At 39.5% G+C, this 8,553-nt stretch overlaps 1 long non-coding RNA gene across 3 annotated transcripts; it reads right to left on the bottom strand.

Moving 5' to 3' along the window:
* Positions 1 to 1,534: 1,534 nt before the first annotated feature.
* Positions 1,535 to 7,748, bottom strand: LOC123105881 (uncharacterized). Of its 3 annotated transcripts, XR_006451057.1 has the most exons (7): positions 7,466 to 7,748; positions 6,217 to 6,344; positions 5,924 to 5,976; positions 3,340 to 4,812; positions 3,201 to 3,260; positions 2,086 to 2,300; positions 1,535 to 1,966 (listed from the first exon to the last, which is right to left on the bottom strand). It is a non-coding gene; the product is annotated as an uncharacterized lncRNA (long non-coding RNA). The 3 variants fall into 3 exon arrangements; XR_006451056.1 differs by having other exon boundaries at positions 1,535 to 1,999; positions 3,201 to 4,812; XR_006451055.1 differs by having other exon boundaries at positions 3,201 to 4,812.
* Between the last annotated feature and the right edge of the window lie 805 nt (positions 7,749 to 8,553).

Genomic DNA, 8,553 nt, shown 5'->3' with positions numbered 1-8,553 from the left:
AGCATCTTAACTATAGGGCTTCGTAATCTCAGACTGGGAGGGCATTGACAGTGTCACCACCACTGCAGGATCTGACTACTCACTCGGTCAAGGCTTCTATCCTTGCCGGCCTTGACATGCTAAGCAGACAATACTTGCTTATTTGTGCTTGCAACAATGTTGCTTGATGAGTTGATGCCGATCATGATGCGATGTTGCAGCTCATGGTGCCTAACAACAACCAGCGGTTTATCAGCATCCCGATTGGTCACGTCAACAGTAACGTGATCCCCATGAGCAGGATCGATGACGCCATCACCTGGATCCTGCGTGTCAAGTTCTCTATGGGCCTCTTCGAGAATCCCTACGCCGACCATGCCTTGGCTTGGCTGAGCAGCTAGGAAAGCAGGTGCTGAACAAACTCTGATGCTGAATTTGGTTGGCATGGTAATTCTGAACTATGAAGTATGTACTTCCTGCTCGATTTAGAATGCATGAGCACAAATATATGGCGAGGGAGGCGGTGAGAAAGTGGCTGGTGCTCTTGAAGAATGGCAAGATACCGGGCGATGCGCCGCAGCTGCAGCTGCCCAAGACGTTGAGCAACGTGTCGCTGCTTCCGCTGCCCAAGAAGATGCCGAGCACAAATGATGGTTTGATCTCTGTGCAGTTTAATTGTTTATTTCTTAATTGGTGGAGATCATTTTTGTTAATTGTATTGACATGACCCCTATCCTTTTTGTCAAGAGATTTTTATTGTAGTTGCCTATTTAGTGTTATCTACCATTTTGAAATCTTCTGCAGCATAGCATGTGCAGTACTATACTCTCTTATTATGCAAAGGAACTATGCAGGACTTTGGGAGGATTAACATTTCCGAAATATACTATCGAATTGTATGCTCTTTCTGAATTACAAATGCCTACCAAAGGTGTTATTTTCTTGCATCCTAACCTTTTAAGATAATAATATTCAGATGATATAGCGATTGTGAACTTGCAAGAGGAAGCTTCTGATGTAACATCCTGGGCATCTGCTTTCGAGCAATATTTGAAAAGATATATGACATTTTTGTTTCCATCTGCAGCACAGATTACTCTAACCAATCCTATTACTATTATGTTACTGAGATTTGCACTAAAGTTTTTACTATGATTTAGATAGTTTGAATTTTGAAAGCAGTCCTATCTAAGGATATGCTCATATGTAACAATTGGAGAGGAACATTACTATATATGTAAATCAAAATTATTGTTCATGATGCTAATTACACCGCTTTGGTATATAAAATCATCTATACTACTATTAAACAATCGAGTTGTGGCAGAAACATTACATCTCAGCCATACATCCACCATCTCTCAATGGACCAGATTGCCTCAATGTTGTATCACATCATTTATCATAATCAATGAGCAATAATTATCATGATCTACGCCATCATAATTAGGCAATAATTACCACAATCTCGCTCCAACCTTGGCCTATTTTAATCATATCAATTAGCAAGAATTGCCATGATCTACGCCATCATATTTTTTTTGAAACTCGGCATTGTATGCTGCGTACATAGAAGGAAAAATATCAATTAGCAATAATTACCATGATCTACGTCATCATGTTTTTTTTGAAACTCAGCCTTGTGTACTGCGTACATAGAAAGAAAAAAAAGAAGGTCTGGCCCATGTTCGCATGTAGGCAGAGAATAACGTGGAAACCAAAGCGCTCGTTTCACTGTTTGTTTGGATCAGAGGATCGATCAGACCCTGACCTTGATTTTGATCGTTCTTGACTTCCGTCACTTCCTTCTTTTTGTTCACCAGTTTGAGTGTTCGTCGTCTTCTCGTCCCGAGGAATGATAGTGACGTGGGCCTGCAGCGCTACGCGGCCAGGACAGGTACGAGCACGTCTCCTATGCCTTCGCATGTACTGTTAATTATTCAAACTTGTCTGGAACTGGGGTTCAGAGATCGACCATCAATTCATCCTGGATCAAATCCATTTTCGAGGAACAAAATTCCTGATCAGCGCCAGGCAAATAATTAAAGCCTGATCCCATCGCAGCTCCATTTAATCGCATGCTCGCTGTGGGGAGATTGGACGTACCTCCTGCTAAGTAGTGGATCCACCCGATTGATCCGGGCCAGCGAATTCATACGCCACACACGTAATCTCCATCCAGTTAAGATGGGAATCCCTTCGCAGCAAGCGGAACAATAGTAATTAAGCTCGGTGCAGCTGGTTCGTACGTGGTACTATGATACGAGCAAAGCCCCATACTTAGCATATGTCTTTCACTCCTAAATAATATCAATGTTTACCTAAGAAATAAATATGGATTCTATAGTTAATGTCTTGGTAGAACTTTTGCTAAATTACATATAAATATTACAATCTGATCCAACTTTACACAATGCAGATATGAAAGGGAAAATCCAAATTGATGTGATATGAGATTCACACTGATGTTTCATGACCTTTTGTCCTTGTAATACTGGAAGCAATCCAATCGCTTGTTCAGGTGTCAAATAAGATGTGCATGTTTCCAACACTTATCTTAAGGAGTGAAATTATTTTGCCATTGAAAAGGAGCATGTGTCATTTGTCTTCCCTATCATGTAAAAAACATGTTTATTTCCCTTGAATTAGAGTGAAAAACAGGGTAGACTGTTGGTTAATGTGATATTCTATTTTTGTCAGATGGCTTGAAATTTCTTTAACATTACTTTTAATGTTAATGTCATGTACCATCATATTTATTTCCAAACTTTGGCGTCAGGTTATATTGCCAGTTTATGTCATGTTTGGTTCACAAATATATATTGCCAGTCAATGCCTTTAAGCTTTGTTGGTAGATTCTGTCATTTACAATGCATAAAATCTATTTCTACTTTTAGTGTAAAATTGACTTGTACACAGTTTGATATTTTCAGAGTCATTTACAATGCATAAAATCTATTTCTACTTTTAGTGTAAAATTGACTTGTACACAGTTTGACATTTTCAGACATTGTGCTTACATGTGCTTGTTTTTGCTATATTTACTATAGATAGTGTTCTGACAGATTTTATAAAGTATGTCGATAGTTGGATCATTTATCCTTGACTTGATAGACAAGTTCAAAGATTTACATTCTTCAGAGTGCATAACTGACACGCTAGATGCTAACTTCGACTGCTTGCGTAACCAACATTTAGTTCAAGGAAGCTTCAGGTCTTACCTTGGAAATTTCTTTTACCTCTTCCATCCAGCACGGACATGCTTTCCAATTATTGATTACCTATTTTACACACAAAAAAAGTTTCCAATAATCTTTTCTACAATAGTCCAACATAATCAAAGGAGTCACTAAAATTAACCTGGAAACACCAAGGGAACCTATAGGCATGGCCGCCGCAATAATCAATCCTCCTCCCTCGACACTTATGCCACCGCTCCCCTTCCCGCGATCCAATTTTCTCTCTATTTCATAACTCTATGATACGTGCGTTGCATGTGCATACTTACTAGTAACTATAAAAGAAAGACCATGATATAAAAATATGTTTGAAAAGCACCTATGATTTTGAAGGTACATATATTTTTAAAATGTAAACCTACATTATCTTTTTGTATGTACGCCTAAATTCTTACCGTATGAACTTTCTCAAACACAGAGTTGTTGAAAAATGCAAAATTAAAATAAAATCGAGCACATGGTATTAAAGGGGCACGTGCAACAATGGCAATACTCTACCTGAGATTCATCACTTCTCACCATGAGCTAAATGATCAAAGCTATGCATATATGATGCATCTCTACCTATGTAGTTTGCTTGATAAAGGCAATGCAGATAAGCTATCGTAAACTGATCTCCATCCCTTTCTTATAATGCTACCTATCAACTTCATACCTAAATATCTATTTCCTTATGGCCTAATCGGTATCTAAATATTCTAACATGCATGCTTTTAATGCTTGGTTTGCCCTCGCCTTTTGCGCCATCAGCGCAACGGGTCATTTGTTCAGCCCCAAAGCAATAGGCCTAAATCAATAGGTCATCTGTTCTGCCCCTAAATTGATTAATAGGCCTGCTATGCATCACACGATATATATAATGCAACAGTTGGTGCACTGTTCAGCCCCAAATCTAAAGTACTTGTACAGATATTAGCCAGGAAAAGCGGAATTAAATAGCCCCAAACGGTTGATGCACATATACTCAAGTGATTACATACTGGTTTATTTATAAAAGAACCAAACTACACAAGTTAAATCCATTTTACTGCTCTTTTAAAGTGCATAATTTAACTGTACGCCCACAATTGCTATTGCCAGCAAACAAATTTCTGATTTCTCGCACTAACATTTCTCACGATACTTATACAAGGTGAAGAATATGAGCATCCGAAGTATATCATTCACGGTGAACCAATGCTAGGCTACAATGCTTATTATACTGTTCTGATATTCTCCATTTAAAATAAAATGAACTAATAGTTTTTATGATCTTCTATACTTCTTCGACGCCAATTATCTGCCTTAGAACCAAAAAAACATATATCAGGCCGATCAATGATGCTCAACTTAACTAACCTGCTTACTATATTCTTCCTACCATAGGTTTCAAGGTCAATTCTACTTTTCTCTTGATGAAAGCTTAGTCTCCTAACAATAAATAGTATTCAGCTTTCTTACATGTGCTGCTTCATTTTGATCTTACCAAAATGAAACTAAATTCAGGACCACCCCCTGCTATCCAATACTGCAGAGAGCTTGAAAGGTACTGTCACGGGGGTAATGAAGTGAAGCTCTATCAGCACCATGTGAACAAGTTGTTTGCCATGTTCCGCTGCAAAAAACCAGATATCAAATACTATGTCTGCACCATCAACAAAACATTCGCAAAGCCGGGCCAACGGATGGTAAACTCCTTCATTCCACTTCATTGAAAAAAAGAATTATCTTTACTTATGCCTCACAACTAAACTACTTACTTGACTAATCATCAGAAGTACAACCCGCAATATGCTTTTGATTCACCAAATTGACTTTATTGCGAAATGTTGAAAAAACTGTATACACTACTATTAGCACCAGCACAACAATTCTCATCAACTTGCTACATGTAACTTTAGAAACTAATATTCATATAGTCTGATATACATGTTTTCTTCCTTCCTATATTTGTTCTCCTTCACTAGAGTACCATACATACAGAAACAACCAATTTACATCTTATACTCCACATAGGAAGGAATGTAGCATGTTCTGCACCCTTGTTTTGCTTCCTGCCATTATTTACTGATAATTGTTCTCACTATCTATATTTAAACCTTCTCAGTGTAAGATTGAGAAGTCACTCTCGAATCCATTCAATTAATTCCTTGTTTCTCACCAGTATTTCCAGGTCCAGTACACTGAAAGCAAACTAAAAGATTACATTGATCCAGATTATGATACGCTCAAGGTCAGGCTTGCAAACAGTGATCTACACTCCAATTGCCACATCCTGATAGGAACCGACAAGAGAGCCACCATAACAACCAACAGGTCTGAGTTCTGCTGCCTTGGAAAATTCCATGAAGGAGACATATGTGCCTTTCGTTTCAAGGTCACCACAAAGCAGCGCCTGGTTCTCATCATGCATTGCCTTTAGATGAACCATCAACAACAACGAAAGTCGTATCTAAATATCACCTAGCGTTCTAAGGACTACTAATCAAGCTCTATAATAGGATGAAACCTTCCTCTGTTTCTTGACGATGCTATCTGTTGCTTTTGAACAGCTGCCACCTGTGCTTTTACCTATATAACCTCTGTTGTTGTTCCTCATCGATCTATTAATATGCATAATGCCACCCTTATCTATAATTATGTGTTTTTACTACTTTCTCTGTTTCAAACATCGAGTACTCACCAGCAACAACAAATATGCTAAGCAAGGAAGAGGCATGCCCTACCTGGCAGCGTCCACCTTCCACTCAAGGGATATAGCACCATCATTTAGCAGATACTGTTTCAGGAACAAGAGAAACAATAATCATGAACAGAGACAGTGACCAGCAGTAAGTACTCATTATTTTGATCTGTGACTGAGTTTTCCTATCACCACTCTTACAATACTTGGCTTGCTGCCGGACTTTGCGCCATTGGCACAACGAGTCATCTAGTTCTTATTAATTAGAACCTATATATAATCGTTGTAAAATATGTATCATAACAAGTATTGTTTATTCAGAGAGATGGATGATACCGTAATAAATTGGCTTTGGTATATCTGTTCCGGGGCCCGTGTGTCGACGAAGGTTTCTTCTTGTAGTACAGGACCTCGGAGTAGATCCATGCGACGAGGACCGGGAAAAGACGAAGCAGAAAGGACACCTGCAGGAAAGAGATGCTGAAATTTTGTCTATTTTTGGCCAGCCCAATAGCAATTTATTCCTAATAAATCCTAGAGGCCCACACAGCCTATTTGTGCAAGGCAAGAGGTGGAACTAAAGTTTAGTCCCACACTGCGCCGCAGGTTGCGGGAATGAGCCGAGCCGACGTCGAGAACCTCCAAAGACCATGCTCTAGCATTTCTGGTTCTAACCTCTGTTCTATATATGTTCTCTTCTACTCCCTCCGTTCCTAAATATATGTCTTTTTAGAGATTCCATTATAGAGACTACATTCGGATGTATATAGATATCTTTTAGAGTATAAGTTCACTCATTTTGCTCCGTATGTATTCTATAGTTGAATCTCTTAAAAGACTTGTATTTTGAAACGAGGGGAGTAGTTCATATGTGCACATGTCATTTGCTGTCTCATCTATAGATTACATGACTTGTTTCATCTCTACTATCATAGTCATGTTTTATCTGTTATTTCTGTTACTAAAATCATATGGTAAATTGCTCATATTTCCAACAAGAGAAACATGCACCATGCCAGCAAATAAGCCCATGCCACTGCCAGCAGCGGAAAAATGAGACTGCAGGCTACCAATTAGCCAATACGAACCAGAGCATAAAACCAGGAGGAAGAAAAATCAATTCGGCGCAATTTTCGATTCGAGGATACAAGTTGCACTTACAGCTAACTCACCCTAAACCTTGCTCTATCCTCTCTCTCTTCAGGGAAAGCAAGATGTATCGATCTATCCAAGTCCCAGCACAATGAATTCAGCATGCATGCATGATGCTCTGTTTGCTCTCATGGTTTTGACTTTTTGACCAGCTAAGAACATCCGGAAAGCTGCTTCGTTTACTCTTTTCCCGTTTTTAATACCATCACAGATCAAGTGCTGAACCTCTTTCTTATCGTGTGTGCATATATTTAAATTTTAGTGCAATTTCTTGGATCACACACAACACAATCAAGCTGAAGCAGTAGTAATCATAGCAGTGAACAGAGAATATGAATCCCGGCGAACAGCAATAGAACAAGCACAGCGGTGCAGACTGCAGAGAAGGCAGCTCCTATTAAGCTTGCGGGGAGGGGGAGGGGGAACCACGTACCTGACCGGGGGTGAGCGTGACGACGGGGCCGGAGACCTCCATGGCGATCCCAGCACGCACGCACGCACGCACGGACGGAAGAGCAGAGCAGCAGGCAGGCCACCAAGTTGGACGGACGGGAGAGAGAGGAGAGGAAGACGACGAGGTCGCGGGCGGGGTGGGTGAGAGGGAGCTAAGCTAGATAGCTCCCTGTTGCCGACGAGTCACTCCAATCCATAGTTGGTCGTCGTTTAGTCTGGACGTGTGATGGTCATCTTTTGAGTTTTGACGCGGTCCATGTTGATGTTGGTTCTCACTGAAAAGACTGGTTCCCGTTGAATGGCGCCGCCGGACGTCATCCTGCTTTGAATGGCGACGAGCCGCCGAGAAGGCGACAGGATCATAGGCGCACCGGGCATCGGCTCGGCGGGAAGTAAAGCTTCGAGCCCGCGGAAGGTCTGTCTGTATATCTCGCCTGGAGCGCGAGGAATGGTCGCGTCTCCTACACGGACGGATGCTCAAGTGCCCGCTCATGAAGCACGCTGCTGCCTCCTAGTCTGCCGCGGCATTTTTCTTGTTTCTTCGTTTTCGTTAAATCTTAAATTTTACATACTTTCTAACATTTTCGTAGATCAGTCTACAACAAGGAAAGACAAAATTATCGGTTGTAATTTTAAAATAGATTTGCATATCTTAAAAGTGTTCATGTATTCCAGAAAAATATTTATGCTGTATTACGATTTTCTAAAATGTTCCTCTAATTTTTTTTGTAAAAAAGTGTTCATGAGTTTCTTTTGTAATTAAAGAGTGTGTTCATGTAATTTAAAAAAAACCATGTCATTTCTAAAATTTTCCAGGATTTAAATATATTTGTTTTATTTCAAGTATTTATACAAGAAAAATGTTCATGAAATTGTAAAAAGGAAAAAAATCGGAAAACATTATGACCATTTTTTGAACACATGATAGTTTTTTTAATACATGATAAAAGAAGTTTTGGAAACTGTTCACACCTTTGCAAAATTGATCATTTAATTTCAAAAGTATTTACACAGTAAAAAACGTCCACGAAATTAGTAAAAATGAACATTTAAGAAAAACATGATGTA

The sequence above is a fragment of the Triticum aestivum genome, chromosome 5A (assembly GCF_018294505.1).
Source record: "Triticum aestivum cultivar Chinese Spring chromosome 5A, IWGSC CS RefSeq v2.1, whole genome shotgun sequence".
Lineage (NCBI taxonomy): Eukaryota > Viridiplantae > Streptophyta > Magnoliopsida > Poales > Poaceae > Triticum > Triticum aestivum.
This window is presented reverse-complemented; position numbering and strand designations above follow the sequence as displayed.